This window comes from Eleutherodactylus coqui, chromosome 13 (genome assembly GCF_035609145.1).
Source record: "Eleutherodactylus coqui strain aEleCoq1 chromosome 13, aEleCoq1.hap1, whole genome shotgun sequence".
NCBI lineage: Eukaryota > Metazoa > Chordata > Amphibia > Anura > Eleutherodactylidae > Eleutherodactylus > Eleutherodactylus coqui.
In genome coordinates this window covers 124,719,621-124,741,204 of record NC_089849.1, presented here as the reverse complement: position 1 = coordinate 124,741,204, position 21,584 = coordinate 124,719,621, and the positions used below count along the sequence as shown (strand labels likewise).

Sequence of the window (21,584 nt, the reverse complement as noted above, 5' to 3'; positions counted from 1 at the left end):
GCCGCAGCATCATTTCCACCAAACTTCTGGCATCATGGTGCCTAGGATATGAGCGCTGATGCCAAAAGCGTCGACGGTCTCGCTGTGGGCTCCGATTGGCCGTAGCAGTCATGTGCTTCCGTCCAGCCATCTACCTGGAAGCTGGGACAGTATGAGTCGCTGAGCTCCGCGAGGAGGTGAGCATTATCTATTTTTTTACTTTATATTGGGCCCAGTTGCTGGTAATGTTTTCATAGTAATAACAAACCCCCTTAAATAATGATGTCACCATATGCTACTATGATGTCATCGTCATAGTGTCCTCTGTGCCCCATAAGGTCCCCTCTGCCCCTGATCGTCCTGCCAGCAGCACAGTAAAGGGGCCTTCACACGTGACTGTCAATAGGACTTTCTAATGTTAAAATCACATCACACAAAAATCGCAGAGCACAAACTTCCATTTTTTTTCGGTGCGTTTTTCATTCAAAAGATTTTTATTTGCATATTTTAATAACATACTATCTGTATACATGATATACTATACCGCCATTGTGATATGAGAGCATATATTAGTCTCTATCAGCTCATTAACGGCTTTACCATGAGGCATAATACAGGGAAAGGGAAACAAGAAAAAAAAACAAAAAAAACAAACCAAATAATAAACATTCAGAGGAATAGACATTATCACAGGACAAGAGGACAAAGGGCGGCTGAAGTGAAGAGGTGGGGATGGGGGAGAGAGTGGAGGGGAGGGAAGGGCATCAGTGCAAACCACAAGAGCAAGTAATGCCCAAGCCGAATCTCCTTCAGGGCTGCTTGGGACGCTTCTCAGAGTTGTGCGGATTCCACCCATCTCTTGAATCTCTCCAAAGACTGAAAGCAGATCCAGACCTGCCATGTATTACAAAACTCATCATGGGTATCACTCTCTCTCATCCTCATCTCTTCAAAGCGCATGAGTTCGTTAAGCTCCTCCACCCACATCACTCTTGAAAGTAATTCAAAGTAACGATCCGCGCCACCATATAGTAATTAATGAGAATAACTCACCTGGTGCCCAGCGGGGTTCCCGTAGACCGTTAGATCCTATGGGAACAACCCGCCAGCACCTGTGATCCGAGTATGCCTGTAGTGGTATACGAAGAGACTTCAGATATCCTTCGATGGGGAAGGAGAGCCGCCGGAATAAAAGCAATCCCAAAGAGAGAAAAAATCCCCCTCAATGGGTTAAAACAAGCAAGCTTCAAATTGGAAAAAGCTCTTTCCGCGCTCCTGCTGGAGCTCCTCTTCGGAAGAAATAAACTGTCGTAGCGGACAGTATTTGTATAAATTAATCATAAATTTATTTCCGAATAAAAGATTGCATGCAAGTAAAAGTCTTGCAGCGATAGTTCAACAACGCGTTTCGGCGTTCTACAGACGCCCTTCTCAAGTATACAGAGTGATAAAAATGCAACATTTAAATAGCATGTCTTACCTTTTTGGAGGTGGAGGTTACAGGTGCTTGGCGCGCACCTCCGTACCGTGTCGCTCTGGCGCGGTATCTAGGTGTCATAGCTGTGCAACGGAGAGGATGTTCCAGCGTACATGTACGCTGGTACTGAACGTAAACTCCGTAATTTTAGAAGGGAGGCACGCTATATGTGTAACTCCCGATCTGATGTGTGAAAACGAAGACTCTGACCTCCAAAGAGATTAATACAATCACATTCATTGTGCTAAAAATTCAATCTAGATCCATTAATGGAGAATGTTAATACAAAGATAGAATACTATATGGTGGAATTGTATATATGCATACATCAATGATGAATAATATTGAATAATATAAATAGTGTTATTATTAATTAAACTAATGATATATTACGAATGATGTGAAAAAATAAATATATAAATTAATCAAAAGGGGATAAATAGAAAAAACACCTAAAAAATGGGCCCGTTACCAATAAACTCAATAAATCAATACAACCATAATACCTTATCAAAAAACAGGGATATATACCTAAAACTTCATGCCAAAAATCTAGAACAAATGGTGATGGGAAAATGTATATAACGGTTACTGATAAAAAATAAATATCAAAATTTTTCTAAAACCTCGTTCAAACCAAACGGAGTTAGGGTATTTAATCTGAAAATCCAGAACATCTCTCTCGTCCTTAGTTGTGCAAACGAGAGAGTGTGTATATGTTCTACTGGTGTTATTTTCATGTCCTTTGGATTTTTGTTATGTTTCTCCGAAAAATGGCGTGAAACGCTATGTTTAGAATAACCTGTTATTATATTAAATCTATGCTGATTATTACACAGGGGAGAAAATCAGTATATTGCCCCAAAGAACAAAAACATATTAAAAATCAATCAATTTTTAAATTGCAGTTCTAAATTCATAATATACTTGATTGAATGTCCATGCGGAATGCAGTATATAGGACGTACCACTAATACTTTAAATATAAGGGCAAATCAGCATAGATTTAATATAATAACAGGTTATTCTAAACATAGCGTTTCACGCCATTTTTCGGAGAAACATAACAAAAATCCAAAGGACATGAAAATAACACCAGTAATAACACTATTTATATTATTCAATATTATTCATCATTGATGTATGCATATATACAATTCCACCATATAGTATTCTATCTTTGTATTAACATTCTCCATTAATGGATCTAGATTGAATTTTTAGCACAATGAATGTGATTGTATTAATCTCTTTGGAGGTCAGAGTCTTCGTTTTCACACATCAGATCGGGAGTTACACATATAGCGTGCCTCCCTTCTAAAATTACGGAGTTTACGTTCAGTACCAGCATACATGTACGCTGGAACATCCTCTCCGTTGCACAGCTATGACACCTAGATACCGCGCCAGAGCGACACGGTACGGAGGTGCGCGCCAAGCACCTGTAACCTCCACCTCCAAAAAGGTAAGACATGCTATTTAAATGTTGCATTTTTATCACTCTGTATACTTGAGAAGGGCGTCTGTAGAACGCCGAAACGCGTTGTTGAACTATCGCTGCAAGACCTTTACTTGCATGCAATCTTTTATTCGGAAATAAATTTATGATTAATTTATATAAATACTGTCTGCTACGACAGTTTATTTCTTCCGAAGAGGAGCTCCAGCAGGAGCGCGGAAAGAGCTTTTTCCAATTTGAAGCTTGCACATCACTCTTGATGGAGCCGTTGTGGACTTCCAGAGTCTGGGGATAATTCTCCTGACGGAGAGAATAAAAATATCTCAGAATGCCTCTTGATATTTTTGACTGGGCCCGGGAGGATTGAGAGCAGAGCCATCCCCATTGTTAGCTTTAATTGTGTCAAACAGATACTGTTGTAGACCTCCATCACCTCCTTCCAAAGGACCACCACAGCAGGGCAACTCCACCAGATGTGGGATATATTCCCCCTGTCTTTGTTTCAACACCAACAGGTCGGATCGGTCTGGGGAAAGATTTTGCGTTATTGGTCTGGTGTCCTATACTACCAGGATAGGATTTTAAAATAGGAGCCAAGCTCTCTCCCAATCCTCCTGCAGAAAGTTCTGCCCGAGTTCCCATTCCCAAGCCTCCACGTATGGTGGCATCTGGACCTCTGACTCCCGATTCAGCACCATCTTGTACAAAATGGAAATCATATCATATGCCTCTGTAAGGTCGAAGACATACAAATTTGCTCAAATGGTGTGAGGGGACCAGTAAGATTCACCCGAGGGCGCAGGGTCCCCCCGAAACCCCTTGGTTGGATGTACTGCCATGAACCAGGACGCGATCTACCCTCACCCGTGATCTCCACCAAAGTCCTTAGGCCCGAGCTCGATACCACATCCCGCACCCTCAGTAATGGTGTGGAAGGCTGCTCTAGTATAGGGGGTCCCCTCAAAGAGGCCTCAAACTGTGGGTTGGAGACCAGGGGAGTAAGGGGTCCCAGCAACGACGCAAGGCCACTGGACTGAGCAAATTCTGACCAAATCCGAAGTAGTTGATCCATAAATGGCGAGATATTGGGGATTAAACTTATGTACCTAGGGGAGATCCAGGCTGCACCTTGCAGAGTCCCTGGGACTAGTGCGTGTTCTGCCTCCACCAACAACTTGGAACTTTCTCTTTTGAGTAGGTCAAAAATGCAGTTGGCGAAGCTGGCTTTGTACTATAGCGCAAAGTTGGGCAATCCCAGGCCTCCCGCCTCTCTACTTCTTGTGAGGAGTGAGAAGCGCATACGTGGTTTCCTCCCTCTCCAGACAAACATAGTGATGAGGGATCTCAGACATTTCAGATATGGGTTTGGGAGCTTCACTGGAACCGTCTGACATAAATACAGAAACTTGGGCAGGGAGACCATTTTGATAACATTCACCCTCCCGCTCCAGGAAAGGAGCAATGTTTTGCATTGGTTAAAGTCTCTCTCTAGTTCTGCCAGATAAAGTACATAGTTAAAGGGGTTGTCTCGCGGCAGCAAGTGGGGGTATACACTTCTGTATGGCCATATTAATGCACTTTGTAATGTACATCATGCATTAAATATGAGCCATACAGAAGTTATTCACTTACCTGCTCCGTTGCTGGCGTCCTCGTCTCCATGGTTCCGTCTAAATTCGCTGGCGACTTGCTTTTTTAGACGCGCTTGCGCAGTCCGGTCTTCTGCTCTGAGCACGAGCTGCTTCAGTGTGCTCGCCGCTACAGCTCTTCTGCACATGCGCAGACGAGCTGTATCTTCTCGGGAGCGCGCTGGAGTGGCCATTCTGCGACCATCCTCTCTTAGAGGAAGGTGCAGAGCCGCCCAGCCGTGCCGAGAAGCCGCCCAGCAGAGCCGCCCAGCCCAGCCCAGGTAAGTGATGGGTGACGGACTGACGGGGGTGACGCGTGACTGACTGCCGCTGTGGCCCCGGAGCCTACGGCTGGGCCCCGGAGCCTACGGCTGGGCCCTGGAGCCTACCGCTGGGCCCCGGGGCCTACCGCTGTGGCCCCGGAGCCTACCACTGTGGCCCTGGGGCCTACCGCTGGGGAGCCGGGGCCTACCGCTGGGGAGCCGGGGCGTAGCGCGGGGAAGCCGGGGCTAGCGCGGGGAAGCCGGGGCTAGCGCGGGGAAGCCGGGGCTAGCGCGGGGAAGCCGGGGCTAGCGCGGGGGAGCCGGGGGCTAGCGCGGGGGAGCCGGGGGCTAGCGCGGGGGAGCCAGGGGCTAGCGCCGGTTACCTGCTGCCTGGCGGTGGGTGACTGGTCGGCCGCGGTCCGGTCGGCGGCTGCGGGGCGTCTGGTTGTCAGGGAGACACAGCTGGTAGCGTCTCGGGAGCGCGCACGTCGGGCTACAGCAAGCGCCGGGAAAAGAGCCGGCGGCCATCTTGGGGAAACTTTTTATAAGTTGCTGAAACGCTGGAACTGTAAGTACAAACCAGCTAGAAAAGTCATTTACAGGGGGGCTTAGTAATGTATGCTTAATAAGGGGGACTGGGCAAAAAAAAAATTTCACTGCTTCCTTGAGACAACCCCTTTAAGTTTGGATGCCTGGGAAACATCTGCTGGGAGCCGAGTTCCTAGGTATTTAATCGAGGAATGCATCCACCAAAAGGGGAACTGGCTCTCTAGTTGTGACACCTCGGTCTGCACCTTGGTCAAAATGCACAGTGTGTGCATTACCATCACTGTCGGCCGCATGATCACTGTGGGCCGACAGTGTGTTGGTAGTGGGGGTGGGGGGCGGAGGGAGAGAAGAGGAGAGAGACGGGAGGCAGCTCCGCAAGTTGGCCCTCGCAGAGGAGAGGGTTGTTACACGTGGAGTCGGCAGCCAATTACAGGCTGCAGACTCCCACGGCGTGCGGCCCTTCCACTGATAGGCTGCAGCTGTGAGTGGTCAGAGCTGCAGTCTATCAGTCTCTGCCGGCCAGCAATTACCAGGGGGAGGGGCTAGTTTGGCTCTACTCACCTCCGGAGCGCATATTACCCCATTCAGCCACATTTGTCCGGCGCGGCCGATTCAGCCAATCAGCTGGCTGGAATCGGCACCACGTGACTCAGCGGCGTGCCCGCGCATTGCCGTGCACGATGAGCTGTTCCCGCGCGTCACGTGGGCTGTGACGTCACCGAGCCTTGCATCTGCCCGCGGATTTTGACCACCATTCATCTACAGAGGAAGCAAGCTGATGGTTGGAGCCTTTTCCCCAATTTACAAGATGGGAGAGTAAGATTTGTGCGCTACGTGTGGTGAGTACCCACCTGAGATTTGTGCGCTGTGTGCTACATGTGGAGACGCGGTCACCTTAGATTAATGCGCCGTGCGCTACGTGTGGAGACGCGGCCACCTGAGATTAATGCGCCGTGCGCTACGTGTGGAGACGCGGTCACCTGAGATTAATGCGCCGGGCGCAACGTGTGGAGACGCGATCACCTGAGATTTGTGCGCTGTGCGCTACGTGTGGAGACGCGCTCACCTGAGATTAATGCGCCGTGCGCTACGTGTGGAGACGCGGTCACCTGAGATTAATGCGCCGTGCGCTACATGTGGAGACGCGATCACCTGAGATTAATGCGCCGTGCGCTACGTGTGGAGACGCGATCACCTGAGATTAATGCGCCGTGCGCTACGTGTGGAGACGCGGCCACCTGAGATTAATGCGCCGTGCGCTACGTGTGGAGACGCGATCACCTGAGATTAATGCACCGTGCGCTACGTGTGGAGACGCGATCACCTGAGATTAATGCGCCGTGCGCTACGTGTGGAGACGCGGCCACCTGAGATTAATGCGCCGTGCGCTACGTGTGGAGACGCGATCACCTGAGATTAATGCGCCGTGCGCTACGTGTGGAGACGCGATCACCTGAGATTAATGCACCGTGCGCTACGTGTGGAGACGCGATCAGCGCTGTGCGCTACATGTGGAGACGCGCTCACCTGAGATTTGTGCGCCGTGTGCTACATGTGGAGACGCGATCACCTGAGATTAATGCGCCGTGCGCTACGTGTGGAGACGCGGTCACCTGAGATTAATGCGCCGTGCGCTACATGTGGAGACGCGATCACCTGAGATTAATGCGCCGTGCGCTACGTGTGGAGACGCGATCACCTGAGATTAATGCGCCGTGCGCTACGTGTGGAGACGCGGCCACCTGAGATTAATGCGCCGTGCGCTACGTGTGGAGACGCGATCACCTGAGATTAATGCACCGTGCGCTACGTGTGGAGACGCGATCACCTGAGATTAATGCGCCGTGCGCTACGTGTGGAGACGCGGCCACCTGAGATTAATGCGCCGTGCGCTACGTGTGGAGACGCGATCACCTGAGATTAATGCGCCGTGCGCTACGTGTGGAGACGCGATCACCTGAGATTAATGCACCGTGCGCTACGTGTGGAGACGCTATCAGCGCTGTGCGCTACATGTGGAGACGCGCTCACCTGAGATTTGTGCGCCGTGTGCTACATGTGGAGACGCGATCACCTGAGATTAATGCGCCGTGCGCTACGTGTGGAGACGCGGTCACCTGAGATTTGTGCGCTGTGCGCTACATGTGGAGACGCGCTCACCTGAGATTAATGCGCCGTGTGCTATGTGTGGAGACGCGGTCACCTGAGATTAATGCGCCGTGCGCTATGTGTGGAGACGCGGTCACCTGAGATTAATGCGCCGTGCGCTACGTGTGGAGACGCGGTCACCTGAGATTAATGCGCCGTGCGCTACGTGTGGAGACGCGATCACCTGAGATTAATGCGCCGTGCGCTACGTGTGGAGACGCGATCACCTGAGATTAATGCGCCGTGCGCTACGTGTGGAGACGCGGTCACCTGAGATTAATGCGCCGTGCGCTACGTGTGGAGACGCGGTCACCTGAGATTAATGCGCCGTGCGCTACGTGTGGAGACGCGATCACCTGAGAGTAATGCGCCGTGCGCTACGTGTGGAGACGCGGCCACCTGAGATTAATGCGCCGTGCGCTACGTGTGGAGACGCGCTGACCTGAGATTAATGCGCCGTGCAGTACGTGTGGAGACGCGGTCACCTTAGATTAATGCGCCGTGCGCTACGTGTGGAGACGCGATAACCTGAGATTAATGCGCTGTGCGCTACGTGTGGTGAGTACCCACCTGAGATTTGCGCGATGCCATCTGACGCGACCTGACTTTTTTTGCAGATTTGTGCGCTACGTGTGGAGACGCCACCCGAGATTTGTGCGCTACGTGTGGTGAGTACGTCACCTGAGATTTGCGCGACGCCACCTGACGCAACCTGTCTTTTTTTGCAGATTTGTGCGCTACGTGTGGAGACGCCACCCGAGATTTGTGCGCTACGTGTGGAGACACCACCCGAGATTTGTGCGCTACGTGTGGTGAGTACGTCACCTGAGATTTGTGCGACGCCACCTGACGCAACCTGTCTTTTTTTGCAGATTTGTGCGCTCGGGTGGAGACGCGCCACCCGAGATTTGTGCGCCTTATTGCAAAATTACGTGTGGAGAGGATCCTGACGTTTGGACGCGTTTCGAGAAGAATTTCGCTTCGCTCGGACACCATCTGACATCACTCAGCGAGGTAAGCTGCTGCATCTGCCCAAATTTTCATCGCGTGCATCTGCTCATATGCGCATATTTGGCGCATATTTCCAGGTTTTCGCTTGCATCTGCTGACATGCGCATATTTGGCGCATATTTGCAGGTTTTCGCTTGCATCTGCTGATATGCACATACTTGGCGCATATTTGCAGGTTTTCGCTTGCATCTGCTGATATGCGCATATTTGGCGCATATTTGCCGGTTTTCTCCTGCATCACCTGATATGTGCATATTTGCAGGTTTTTGCTTGCATGTGGTGATATGCTCTCCGTTTTCCACAGGACGACTCGTGTGGAGAGGAACCTGACATTTGGCTGCGTTTTGTACAACGTACGGAACCGGAGATTGGCGTTTTAGGTGCTGATCTCACATTTGCCCCCCGCCTTTGGGAGAGGACGACTCTTCTGGAGAGGAATTTCGCTTCGCTAGGACACCACCTGACGTCACTTGGCGAGGTAAGCTGCTGCATCTGCCAAATTTTTCATTGCTTGCATCTGCTCATATGTACATGCATGCCTGTATGCGTGCCTGTACGCGTACATGCGTGCGTGCCTGTATGCGTACATGTGTGCGTGCCTGTATGCGTACATGCGTGCGTGCCTGTATGCGTGTGTGCGTGCCTGTATGCGTACATGCGTGCGTGCCTGTATGCGTGTGTGCGTGCCTGTATGCGTACATGCGTGCCTGTATGCGTACATGCATGTATGCGTACATACCTGAACAAACCTTCGGAGAAACATACCAATTGTCCAAATACGATGTCTTTATCTATTAAAGTAGGAGTGAAGAAAAGCAGGGACAGTGCAAGAACTAGGAAAACCCACGGAATTAAGCCAATTGCAGGCAGGGTTAATTTTTTTTTTCTTCCTCCTTCTAGGTCAGCTGATACGTTTTGGTCAGAATACTGCACTGTGGTAACCGTTTCTGGTGCTCGCAACCACAGAGTTGAATCACCAGAGAGCCAGAAGTTCCCAGATGTTGGCTCAGGAGGACGCTTAAAAGCTGGAAATGGCCCATCACCTGCTATGGAAATCCATCATCAGGATCTGATGGAGCAGTACGATGCATGTGATGCTGCTCACTGTCCCTCGTTAGTCGGTTCACAGTTTATACTCTAAGCTATTTATCCCATTAGAGAACCAGGCTGTTTGCGCCTTAGTGACAGACTGAAAACTTGGAACTTTACATGTGTCACTTGACATATCATAAGTCCGTAAAGGTTTTGCATATCCAAGTGACTGACATTGTTTTCTTCCCCTTGTTGTACTTCTGTTAGGCAGTAAAAAAGGACTGTTAAAAGTTGTGTATATTTATTAAAATTGCTACTTTGCACAATTTTGAATTTTCATTTTTTCACATTGTCAAATGTCATATATAAAATAAGTGCCAACATACTGTACAAATCTCTGCGAACATATAGATTTCCATCTGTTCACTTTATTCTGGAAGCACGGTTTAAAACTTTTGTACATTTATTTTTTCCATTTAGGAGACGTACAAATTTAACATTACTTTTCAGAATTTAGAAGAACACTTAGTTTTCCTCCACCAATCCAAGTTTGCAAAGGCTGCTAGGTGTCATAATTAAAGGGGTTGTCCCGCGGCAGCAAGTGGGTCTATACACTTCTGTATGGCCATATTAATGCACTTTGTAATGTACATTGTGCATTAATTATGAGCCATACAGAAGTTATAAAAAGTTTTTTACTTACCTGCTCCGTTGCTGGCGTCCTCGTTCCCATGGAGCCGACTAATTTTCGCCCTCCGATGGCCAAATTAGCCGCGCTTGCGCAGTCCGGGTCTTCTGCAGTCTTCTATGGAGCCGCTCGTGCCAGAGAGCGGCTCCGTGTAGCTCCGCCCCGTCACGTGCCGATTCCAGCCAATCAGGAGGCTGGAATCGGCAATGGACCGCACAGAAGAGCTGCGGTCCACGGAGACAGAGGATCCCGGCGGCCATCTTCAGCGGTAAGTATTGAAGTCACCGGAGCGCGGGGATTAAGGTAAGCGCTCCGGTAAACTTTCTTTACTTCCCTGCATCGGGGTTGTCTCGCGCCGAACGGGGGGGGGGTTGAAAAAAAAAAAAACCCGTTTCGGCGCGGGACAACCCCTTTAAGGATGAGCGAGTATACTCGGTAAGGCACTAGTCGTTCAAGTAATGTGCCTTAGACGAGTATCTCCCTGCTCGTCCCTGAAGATTCGGGGACCGCTGCGGCTGACAGGTGAGTCGCAGGGGAGATAGAGAGAGAGAGATCTCCCCTCCGTTCCTCCCCGCTCTCCCCCGCGGCGGCCCCGGAATCTTTAAGGACGAGCAGGGAGATACTCGTTTAAGGCACATTACTCGAACGACTAGTGCCTTACCGAGTATACTCGCTCATCCTTAGTCATAATGATAGATACCCTTACAAATTACCACATTTTATAAACTGCACCCCTTAATGTATTCTCTGAGAGGGTCAGGAGTATTTTGACCCCACATTTATTTTTAGGAATTAATGCAATTTAGGAGACCAAATAATATTTAATTTTTAGAAAACATGTCCTTTTCAAGACCTTTTCTTTTCTATATTGCACATCAAAAGGAGGATTGAACCTCCGAAATGGATACCCCTGTTTTGTCTCGTGTTCACAAGTATACACAGTGTGGCCCTAATGTTATGTCTGTATGCACCACTGGGCCCAAAAAGAAAGGAGTAGTCAGTGGCTTTCTGAACAGACTGTTACAATCGTGTGAGCAGATAAAGCAGAGGGCCCACACGATTGTGACCAAAGGAGTGGTAGTCTAGTAGTATACACGCACACAGGGAACACAGGAGAGTCACACAGAATCCAGGCAACCAAGCCTGTGCTACAGGGAGGATGATAGTGACCCTACCTAAGCGGGGACATCAGCCCAGTAAGAGGGCGGCCCAGCGATCTTAAGAACTGGGCCCTAGCAGATCTGCGGAGTCACACCACAGAACAGGAGTCATACACATGCCACATAACAGACACCACCAACTGGAGCAGGACAGGGCACACCGCCAACTGCATCAGGAGCAGGACAGGGCACACCGCCAACTGCATCAGGAGCAGGACAGGGCACACCGCCAACTGCATCAGGAGCAGGACAGGGCGCACCGCCAACTGCATCAGGAGCAGGACAGGGCGCACCGCCAACTGCATCAGGAGCAGGACAGGGCACACCGCCAACTGCATCAGGAGCAGGACAGGGCACACCGCCAACTGCATCAGGAGCAGGACAGGGCACACCGCCAACTGCATCAGGAGCAGGGCGCACCGCCAACTGCATCAGGAGCAGGACAGGGCACACCACCAACTGCAACGTATAGTGAAAACCAGACAGACTCCACCCAATTCAGATTTTCTAATTTATTGCTAGTGTGGATGGTACACCAAGGTTCATTCCCTGATATAGACAAAAGGCCGCTGTGTTTATGGGTCTTTTCTGTTTACTGCATTGCAGTAAAATATTGCGCAGTTTTTCAGGATCCTCCGTCATAATTTTTTTTTTTTAAAAGCGTATTAAAAAAAAGAGTCACTGGGAAAAAACAGTTCATAAAAAGAAGGGTTTAAAGATTGCTGAACGACGAGGGTCTCTTCACTGTCGGACAGCCTTCCCGTTCTCAAGGACGTCAGATCTGCAGGAAATAACGAGAAATCAGCAGGTTAACAGTTACATCCCACCAGTATTACTGATTCCTAGATCCGCTCAACCCACTTACAATGACCACTACTCCCCCAACCAGGTCAGAAGAATTATACATACATACATGCATGCATGCATGTATACATACATGCATGTATACATACATGCATGCATACACGTATACACGCATGCATACACGTATACACGCATGTATACACGCATGCATACATGCATGTATACATGCATGCATGTATACATACACACATGCATACATGTATACATACATGCATACATGTATACATACATGCACGCACACATGCATGTACACATGCATGTACGCAGGAGCAGATGCAAGCAATGAAAAATTTGGCAGATGCAGCAGCTTACCTCGCCAAGTGACGTCAGGTGGTGTCCTAGCGAAGCGAAATTCCTCTCCAGAAGAGTCGTCCTCTCCAAAAGGCGGGGGGCAAATGTGAGATCAGCACCTAAAACGCCAATCTCCGGTTCCGTACGTTGTACAAAACGCAGCCAAATGTCAGGTTCCTCTCCACACGAGTCGTCCTGTGGAAAACGGAGAGCATATCACCACATGCAAGCAAAAACCTGCAAATATGCACATATCAGGTGATGCAGGAGAAAACCGGCAAATATGCGCCAAATATGCGCATATCAGCAGATGCAAGCGAAAACCTGCAAATATGCGCCAAATATGCGCATGTCAGCAGATGCAAGCGAAAACCTGGAAATATGCGCCAAATATGCGCATATGAGCAGATGCACGCAATGAAAATTTGGGCAGATGCAGCAGCTTACCTCGCTGAGTGATGTCAGATGGTGTCCGAGCGAAGCGAAATTCTTCTCGAAACGCGTCCAAACGTCAGGATCCTCTCCACACGTTATTTTGCAATAAGGCGCACAAATCTCGGGTGGCGCGTCTCCACCCGAGCGCACAAATCTGCAAAAAAAGACAGGTTGCGTCGGGTGGCGTTGCGCAAATCTCAGGTGACGTACTCACCACACGTAGCGCACAAATCTCGGGTGGCGTCTCCACACGTAGCGCACAAATCTCGGATGGCGTCTCCACACGTAGCGCACAAATCTCGGGTGGCGTCTCCACACGTAGCGCACAAATCTGCAAAAAAAGTCAGGTCGCGTCAGATGGCGTCGCGCAAATCTCAGGTGGGTACTCACCACACGTAGCGCACAGCGCATTAATCTCAGGTGATCGCGTCTCCACACGTAGCGCACGGCGCACAAATCTCAGGTGATCGCGTCTCCACACGTAGCGCACGGCGCATTAATCTCAGGTGGCCGCGTCTCCACACGTAGCGCACGGCGCATTAATCTCAGGTGATCGCGTCTCCACACGTAGCGCACGGCGCATTAATCTCAGGTGATCGCGTCTCCACACATAGCGCACAGCGCATTAATCTCAGGTGATCGCGTCTCCACACGTAGAGCACGGCGCATTAATCTCAGGTGATCGCGTCTCCACATGTAGCGCACAGCGCACAAATCTCAGGTGACCTCGTCTCCACACGTAGCGCACGGCGCATTAATCTCAGGTGGCCGCGTCTCCACACGTAGCGCACGGCGCATTAATCTCAGGTGATCGCGTCTCCACACGTAGCGCACGGCGCATTAATCTCAGGTGATCGCGTCTCCACACGTAGCGCACGGCGCATTAATCTCAGGTGAGCGCGTCTCCACACGTAGCGCACGGCGCATTAATCTCAGGTGATCACGTCTCCACACGTAGCGCACGGCGCATTAATCTCAGGTGAACGCGTCTCCACACGTAGCGCACGGCGCATTAATCTCAGGTGATTGCGTCTCTACACGTAGCGCACGGCGCATTAATCTAAGGTGATCGCGTCTCCACACGTAGCGCACGGCGCATTAATCTCAGGTGAGCGCGTCTCCACACGTAGCGCACAGCGCACAAATCTCAGGTGACCGCGTCTCCACACGTAGCGCATGGCGCATTAATCTCAGGTGACCGCGTCTCCACACGTAGCGCACGGCGCATTAATGTAAGGTGACCGCGTCTTCACACGTAGCGCACGGCGCATTAATCTCAGGTGATCGCGTCTCCACACGTAGCGCACAGCGCATTAATCTCAGGTGGCCGCGTCTCCACACGTAGCGCACGGCGCATTAATCTAAGGTGACCGCGTCTCCACACGTAGCGCACGGCGCATTAATCTCAGGTGAGCGCGTCTCCACACGTAGCGCACGGCGCATTAATCTCAGGTGGCCGCGTCTCCACACGTAGCGCACAGCGTAGCGCACGGCGCACAAATCTCAGGTGGCCGCGTCTCCACACGTAGCGCACGGCGCATTAATCTAAGGTGACCGCGTCTCCACATGTAGCACACAGCGCACAAATCTCAGGTGGGTACTCACCACACGTAGCGCACAAATCTTACTCTCCCATCTTGTAAATTGGGGAAAAGGCTCCAACCATCAGCTTGCTTCCTCTGTAGATGAATGGTGGTCAAAATCCGCGGGCAGATGCAAGGCTCGGTGACGTCACAGCCCACGTGACGCGCGGGCACAGCTCATCGTGCACGGCAATGCGCGGGCACGCCGCTGAGTCACGTGGTGCCGATTCCAGCCAGCTGATTGGCTGAATCGGCTGCGCCGGACAAATGCGGCTGAATGGGGTAATATGCCCTCCGGAGCGATGGATGCACAGCCTGTACATGAGAGTGCAGGAGGACCTGTGGTTGCAGATCACATGACCAGGCCCTGGTCATGTGATCAAAGGACGGGACTTTCATTTACAGGCTGCCCACACACTGCTGCAGAGGTGAGTATAGGAAGGAGTGTAATTATATATGTATAGCTGGTATAGGTTATACCAGCTGTATATATATATATTTATATACAGGAGATACACAGGTTATACCAGCATGGGACATACCACTATATACAGGGGGATATACATCCTGTATATAGTGATATGTACCATGCTGGTGTAACCTGTGTATCTCCTGTATATAACTATGTATGTACAGCTGGTAGAAGCTCTACAGCCTGTATATAGTGATATGGAACATGCTGGTGTAACCCGGCCCAGTTTATATCAGCATGCTCTATATTACCATGTACAGAATGTATAGCTTATATCAGCTGTACATGTATAATTATATACAGAAGATATCCAATTTTGGGAGGTATCATACCTGTGCTGGGGAATTCCCCTTTCCTGTTCCGTTTGGGGAGCAGGAAAGGGGAATCCCTGCGGACGAACGATCCGTCTGTGGACAGAACCGAATAGTGCCGGAAGGACTCCATTGACTATAATGGGTTCTGTCCAATTTCGGCCCGGCTTTTGGACGGAAGAAAAACGTGGCACACAGCACTTTTTTTCCGGTATTTGGTGCCATATCTGTGATGGAATCTCCTGCCAGAGGTCCCGACGCAGATGTGAGACCGGCCTTACACCAGCATGGCCGATATCACTGTATACAGGAGATGTATATAACTATACATCTCCTGTATGTACCATGCTGGTGTAATGTAACGTGAAGATCTCCTGTATATAATTATATATGTACAGCTGGTATAACCTGGGTATATACTGTATAACTGAACACTTTACACACAACTGAAAAACTCATCAGCATGTAATTTAAAAACCGCCTGTATTGTTTGAATCCCCGTGCGGTTTATAATACTGCATGCAGTTATGGATGTGATTTTAATTGTGGTTCAAAAATCCATGAACACAGTCTGAGGCCGGCTGCTCACAACTGGGCCGGATTCTGCATGCGTGAATCCAACCCTGTGCCCCGCTGGCATCCGCGCGTACCCGTAATTTCTTTCTTTTTCCTGTACTGCGGATGGTCCACAAGCCGAGCCGTGAGCGGAAAACCGCAATTGCTTTCTGCTCGTGTAGAGGAAAAAATGCTTTTCCATAGCATGCTATGGGCAGTACATGCTGCGGAGTCCGTAGGCGGATGCCCGCTCCATATTCCGCAATGCAAATCCAGCTGTGTGCAGCCGGCCTTGGGCTAATTTCACACGTGAGTCTGATATTGGGCCGTGAAACTATGCCCCATATTAGACTCGCCAACATGTGCCGTCCCCGCGGATGTGAGGGGTTGTTGTGTTAAAACTAACTCAGATCACATCACCATATTCTCGTACGATGCAGAGAAAAAAAACAAAACATCGCTTCTGTGTATGATCGCATTCAAAACAACGGGGTCGTATTCATGTGTGATCTGTGCGTCTTGTAACGCACAAATCTCACACAATTTGTGCGGTCGTGTGAAAGCAGCCTAACACATTACCAACAGGTTTTTACGTAGTCAAGGAAAGGAGTCCTGATGAGATGGCTTACGCCAAGGGGCTAGATCATGTTTGTAAATTAGCACGGTTTAGGTATAAGTACGGGTACGGGTACAGATGGAGTGTGTGTGGTGGGGAGGGGGGGGGGCGAGCTGAACTTTTGCACCTGGGCCCCATAGCCTTTAGGTACGCCCTGGTTCTATGTCGCCTATTCGGAAACTCGCAATTGATTTGTTTTGAGGGATCGCATTTGCTAGTGCCTCCATTGTTAAGACGTATAAGAACGGGGATAAGGGGCAGCCCTGCCTTGTCCCGTTCCTTATTTGGAAGGCGTCTGACAGGGCACTCTGATCCTGCTGGTAGGATTGTGATAAAGAGACAGGATTCGGTCTTTCATTCTTGGGCCGACACCTCTTTTTTCTATTGTGGCAGAGAGGAAATTCCCGGTGACCCTGTCGAATGCCTTCTTCGCGTCGACTGCAAGAAGACAGAGGGGGCTGTTTGCATGTTTGGCTCTAGCAATTAACGACAGGGATTGGATGGTGTTGTCCCTAGACTCTCTGCCCGGGACGAAGCCCACCTGCTCCCTGTGGATCAGGCAGGGAATAGTATCTCGTAGGCGTTAGGTGATCAGTTTTGCAAATAGTTTTATATCTATATTAAGGAGGGAGACTGGTCTGCAGTTGCCGCAAACCGAGACGTCCTTACCAGGTTTAGTAATAATCGTAATGTGAGCCATCAAGGCCTGGGTCGGGAAGGGGCACCCCCGCCTCTCCACATTAAAGGCGAGACCTCCTCTCGGAACACTTTAAAGAACCTGGCTGTAAAGCCATCTGTCCCTGGGCTCTTGCCCACTTTTAAATTTTTAATTAGCTCCTCAAGCTCCAAAGAGGAGAAGTCCACCTCCAGGCTCTCCGATTCCCCCCCCCCGATATTCTTTTGGGAACATTGAGGATCAGCTAAGCCTCGGTCTGCTTCACCACCTGTTGATAGTCTAGCTGAGCTGACTCTTCGATATTGTAAAATTTGGAGTAGTATTTCCTGAATTCTTCCAGAATGTCTGAGGGGGAGTGGACCGGACCCCGCCCGCCCACCTGAATTTTAGGGATATGAGAGAGGGAGGTTCTGGGATGTAGGGCCTTCGCCAACCAGCTTCCACATTTATCTCAGTATTCAAAGGAACCTCTGCGCAACCTATTTCTAAAGGCCAGGGATCATTGGTCAAGGATTTCTAAGATCTGCTGTTTCAAAGTCGAGATTTCTGCTTCTGTGTGTCTCTTTGGGATCTTTTGTTAGCTGGCTCTTTCGCCTGTAGATTTAGGATAAGTTTACATAGCCTTGCTGCATTTTCTTTTTTGAGTCTAGCCCCATGTGAGATTAATATACCCCTAATGACGCATTTTAATGCTTCCCACTGAATGGGAGCCCCTGTGGGGTCTATTTGATGGACTTCTGTAAATTCTGTGATCGCATTTTTAATGTTGGATATGCATAAGGAGTCCTTAAGAAGGTTATTGTTGAGCCTCCACGAGATACCCCCCAGACGACCACTCCTTCTCATGAACTCGCCAAAGACTGGCACATGGTTGGACCAGATAAAGTCTCCCAGGGAGCATCTCAGGGAGCAGTCCAGCAAGCTCTGCAAGACCAGGAGCACATCTATCCTGGTGTACGAATTATGTACATAAGAATACAATGTGTAGTCCCTGACCCCTGGGTGAAGGATCCTCAACAAGTCCACCAACTGTAAAGTGTTTTTTGAGAGAATGTAGTGCCAATCGTGAGAGGGATCTCCTACCTGAAGACGCATCTAGCTCTGGGTTCGCGATGAGTTTTTAACATTAGATCATCCTATTGACATTTGCGTTAAACAATCGCAGCGATATCGCGATCACAAGTGTGAAGGCACACTAAAGACCTTTTCACATTAGCGTTTGTTGCTCCATCGTGGGAAAAGCAAAATGGAAAGGTCCATTTTCAAACCCATAAAAATGTATGGAAGCAGAACGTCTCCAGCTTCAATCCGTTTCTATATTTTCCGCTTTCATTGCATTTTTTGCGCTGGATCAGAAGCGCAGACTGTTGCTCTTTTGTTTCCAGTTTCAGAAAGGGAATAGAGATGGATCCTTTTGTTACATTGTACTCAACGGGAGGCGGATGGAACTGGAAGCAATCAGTGGTGGTGCGTGTTCAGTGACTGTGGCTCGGTGGTTAGTGCTGCGTCCGGCACTGACAGCTTCATCCAAAGCTGCAGTTCTGTAAGTTTCTAAAAACCCCTGTGCTGATGGCGAGTCAGTGGTGGGACAGGGGGCGGGGCCATCTAGCCCTGGGCCCCCCTGTGCCATGTGTCCCATAGCTGTTACATGGTCTGTATACATTGGTGACACACCATTGCTTGGAGACATTACAGTTGATGGTTATAAAGGGGCAGATTGTGGAGCAATATCACTGAGCCGAGAGGCCTATTGGACCTTCCCGCTGGGCACCAGACTTCCTGCAGGATATAATAATAATAATAATAATCATCTTGGCGTTTATGCTTTTTCCTTGTAAAACAACTTGTGATATTCATGAGTGTTTTTCTTTTCGTATGTCTATGGTAAGTTGCTCAACAAGGCAGTTACTTGTGTATACACCTTTAATGGGGAAGGAACATAACTGAGGAAGGTGTACTATGAAGCAGTTACTGCAGTTTCTTATAAGATATGCTATAATAAAACTACTTTGCTTTGAAACACATCTTCCATCTGCCTTTTATCATTGCGGGCTTCAAATAAAAGTGCTGTGCTGGCATTTTTCTCTATGACTTTGGCCAAAAAAGACCCTTCGAAGTTGATTTGTCAGAAACTTTCAACCCTGATCATCTCCATTGTATCGTGCAGCCTTGACCATCATGCTACCCTAAAGCCTTGTTATGCCTAATAGCCGTACCAGCGACTATCACTCCTATGCTTTACACAGGAGCCATAGTCCTTCTAGTGGATGGAGATGGAGTGGGCAAGATAATGTTCGGGCGATTCCTGTTTACGCTAAGCGAGAAATGAGCTGAAATGGCACGACTAGCAACAACTCCGTGACTTCTCTCTCAGTGCCCTGTCAGGGATCGTGGGTACACGGGCCAACAGTCACCCGAAATTAGTCATTTGTTCAATTATTTGGGCAAATATCAGCCCATGTAAAGGTGCCTTAAGGGAAAACAGATTGACAATCATAATGAACTTCCCTTATGTCCCACAGCAGCACAAAGATGGGGAACTAGCAAGTAGCAACCCCCATGGGGGGGGGTCCTCCTGCAAAACTGCATTCAAGACTGAGTGTCCAAAGTTTGGTCTGAAAGCATCCTCCTAATCTCCAGTGATTAATGAAAGTGTTGTGTGAACTCCAGGTCACGGCAGCACAGATGTAGTCTAATAAAATTAAGCTCCTCTCTGCCCACAAAGTTCACACAGCGGGAGTGGAGTGGGCGCTAATGAATGATGGTGGCACTAAGCTTTGTAGCAGGTAATGGCCGTTTTACACGTCAGCGCTGAGGAAGGTGGCGCTCGTGCAGAGGGTTTACACTGCAAGACTTCACTGCTGCATCGCGTGCTTCTCGCTCAGCGCTTCATCTCCTATGTGATGCGGGGAGCGTTTACAGGGAATAACAAGCCTGCGAGCCAGCAATGGTTTTCAAGTTGACTGAAAAGTCAGTTTAACAGCCTGTGAATGAATAGTGAGCGATTTTCTTGCATTTACGCAACCAGATTATCGTTTGTTTGAATGAATGTTGAGTGATAATCGTCCCATGTAAATGGCCATAAGTCACTAGTATTATCTCCTTGATCCACCTGCTTTGTGCTTTGTTGAAAATAAGGTTAATACATTTTCATCTAGTCTAATTTTCTGCAACTTTTTTTTATTTTATTTTATAAATTCTTTATTTATCAACGATCTTTAAACAGATACATTCGAGTTGTTACTCTCATCAGTCAGCGCCATACAGATTGTAGTAATACTTCAATATCAGTGAATCAAAAATCTTTTCTATAACTGAGTACTTAAAGGGGTTGTCCCGCGGCAGCAAGTGGGGGTATACACTTCTGTATGGCCATATTAATGCACTTTGTAATGTACATCGTGCATTAATTATGAGCCATACAGAAGTTATTCACTTACCTGTTCCGTTGCTAGCGTCCCCGTCTCCATGGTGCCGTCTAATTTCAGCGTCTAATCGCCCGATTAGACGCGCTTGCGCAGTCCGGTCTTCTCCCTGGTGAATGGGGCCGCTCGTGCTGGAGAGCTGGTCCTCGTAGCTCCGCCCCGTCACGTGTGCTGATTCCAGCCAATCAGGAGGCTGGAATCGGCAATGGACCGCACAGAGCCCACGGTGTACCATGGGAGAAGACCCGCGGTGCATCGTGGGTGAAGATCCCGGCGGCCAGCTTAGTAAGGTAAGGAAGAAGTCGCCGCAGCGCGGGGATTCGGGTAAGTACTAAACGTTTTAATTTTTTTTAACACATGCATCGGGTTTGTCTCGCACCGAACGGGGGGCCTATTGAAAAAAAACAAAAAACGTTTCGGCGCGGGACAACCCCTTTAACATACAACAGAGCGCTGTATAAATCCTTGAACCTCTTCTCAAATAACAAAACCAGTTATATCTAACACAAACGAGACACATTGGGGATACACAGGGGGAGAGGGGGAAAAAAGTAAAAAAATTATATATATATAATGATAATAAATATGTTGAAAGATGTAAATATGTAGCTATAAGAGAACTACTCAGCTTCAGGGTTGAGCAGCAGCCGATACTCCTCAGAGTCCTGAAACACTGACCAATGTTCTACAAAATTTTTCTTGTGTACCTTTTAATGACGCCGATAGGTCCTCCATCTCCATAATCCACAACGCAACGGATGGCGGGGCTGTCTGTCTCCAGAGTCTGGGAATGCAAGATCTCGCCGCCCCCACTAGATAGCACACCACCGATTTTTTTTTTTGTAGATCGACAATTGAATATCGCCATGATGCAGGAGAAAGAAAGCTGGAGATTTTGGTATGGAGTAATGGGTAAACTTAGATACAATCTGCCATACCTCTGACCAGAAGCTTGCCAGCGA

At 49.0% G+C, this 21,584-nt stretch overlaps 2 long non-coding RNA genes across 4 annotated transcripts; one reads left to right on the top strand and one right to left on the bottom strand.

The window, feature by feature from the left end:
* Window positions 1-6,106: 6,106 nt before the first annotated feature.
* Window positions 6,107-9,846, top strand: LOC136587470 (uncharacterized). 3 transcript variants are annotated; one of them, XR_010787463.1, is made up of 4 exons: window positions 6,107-6,194; window positions 8,232-8,517; window positions 8,819-8,992; window positions 9,415-9,846. It is a non-coding gene; the product is annotated as an uncharacterized lncRNA (long non-coding RNA). The 3 variants fall into 3 exon arrangements; XR_010787465.1 differs by having other exon boundaries at window positions 6,113-6,194; window positions 8,376-8,517; XR_010787464.1 differs by lacking the exon at window positions 6,107-6,194 and having other exon boundaries at window positions 8,298-8,315; window positions 8,376-8,517.
* A 2,279-nt stretch (window positions 9,847-12,125) lies between these two features.
* Window positions 12,126-13,123, bottom strand: LOC136587817 (uncharacterized). Its single transcript, XR_010787498.1, has 3 exons — window positions 12,997-13,123; window positions 12,571-12,744; window positions 12,126-12,175 (listed from the first exon to the last, which is right to left on the bottom strand). It is a non-coding gene; the product is annotated as an uncharacterized lncRNA (long non-coding RNA).
* Window positions 13,124-21,584: the final 8,461 nt, after the last annotated feature.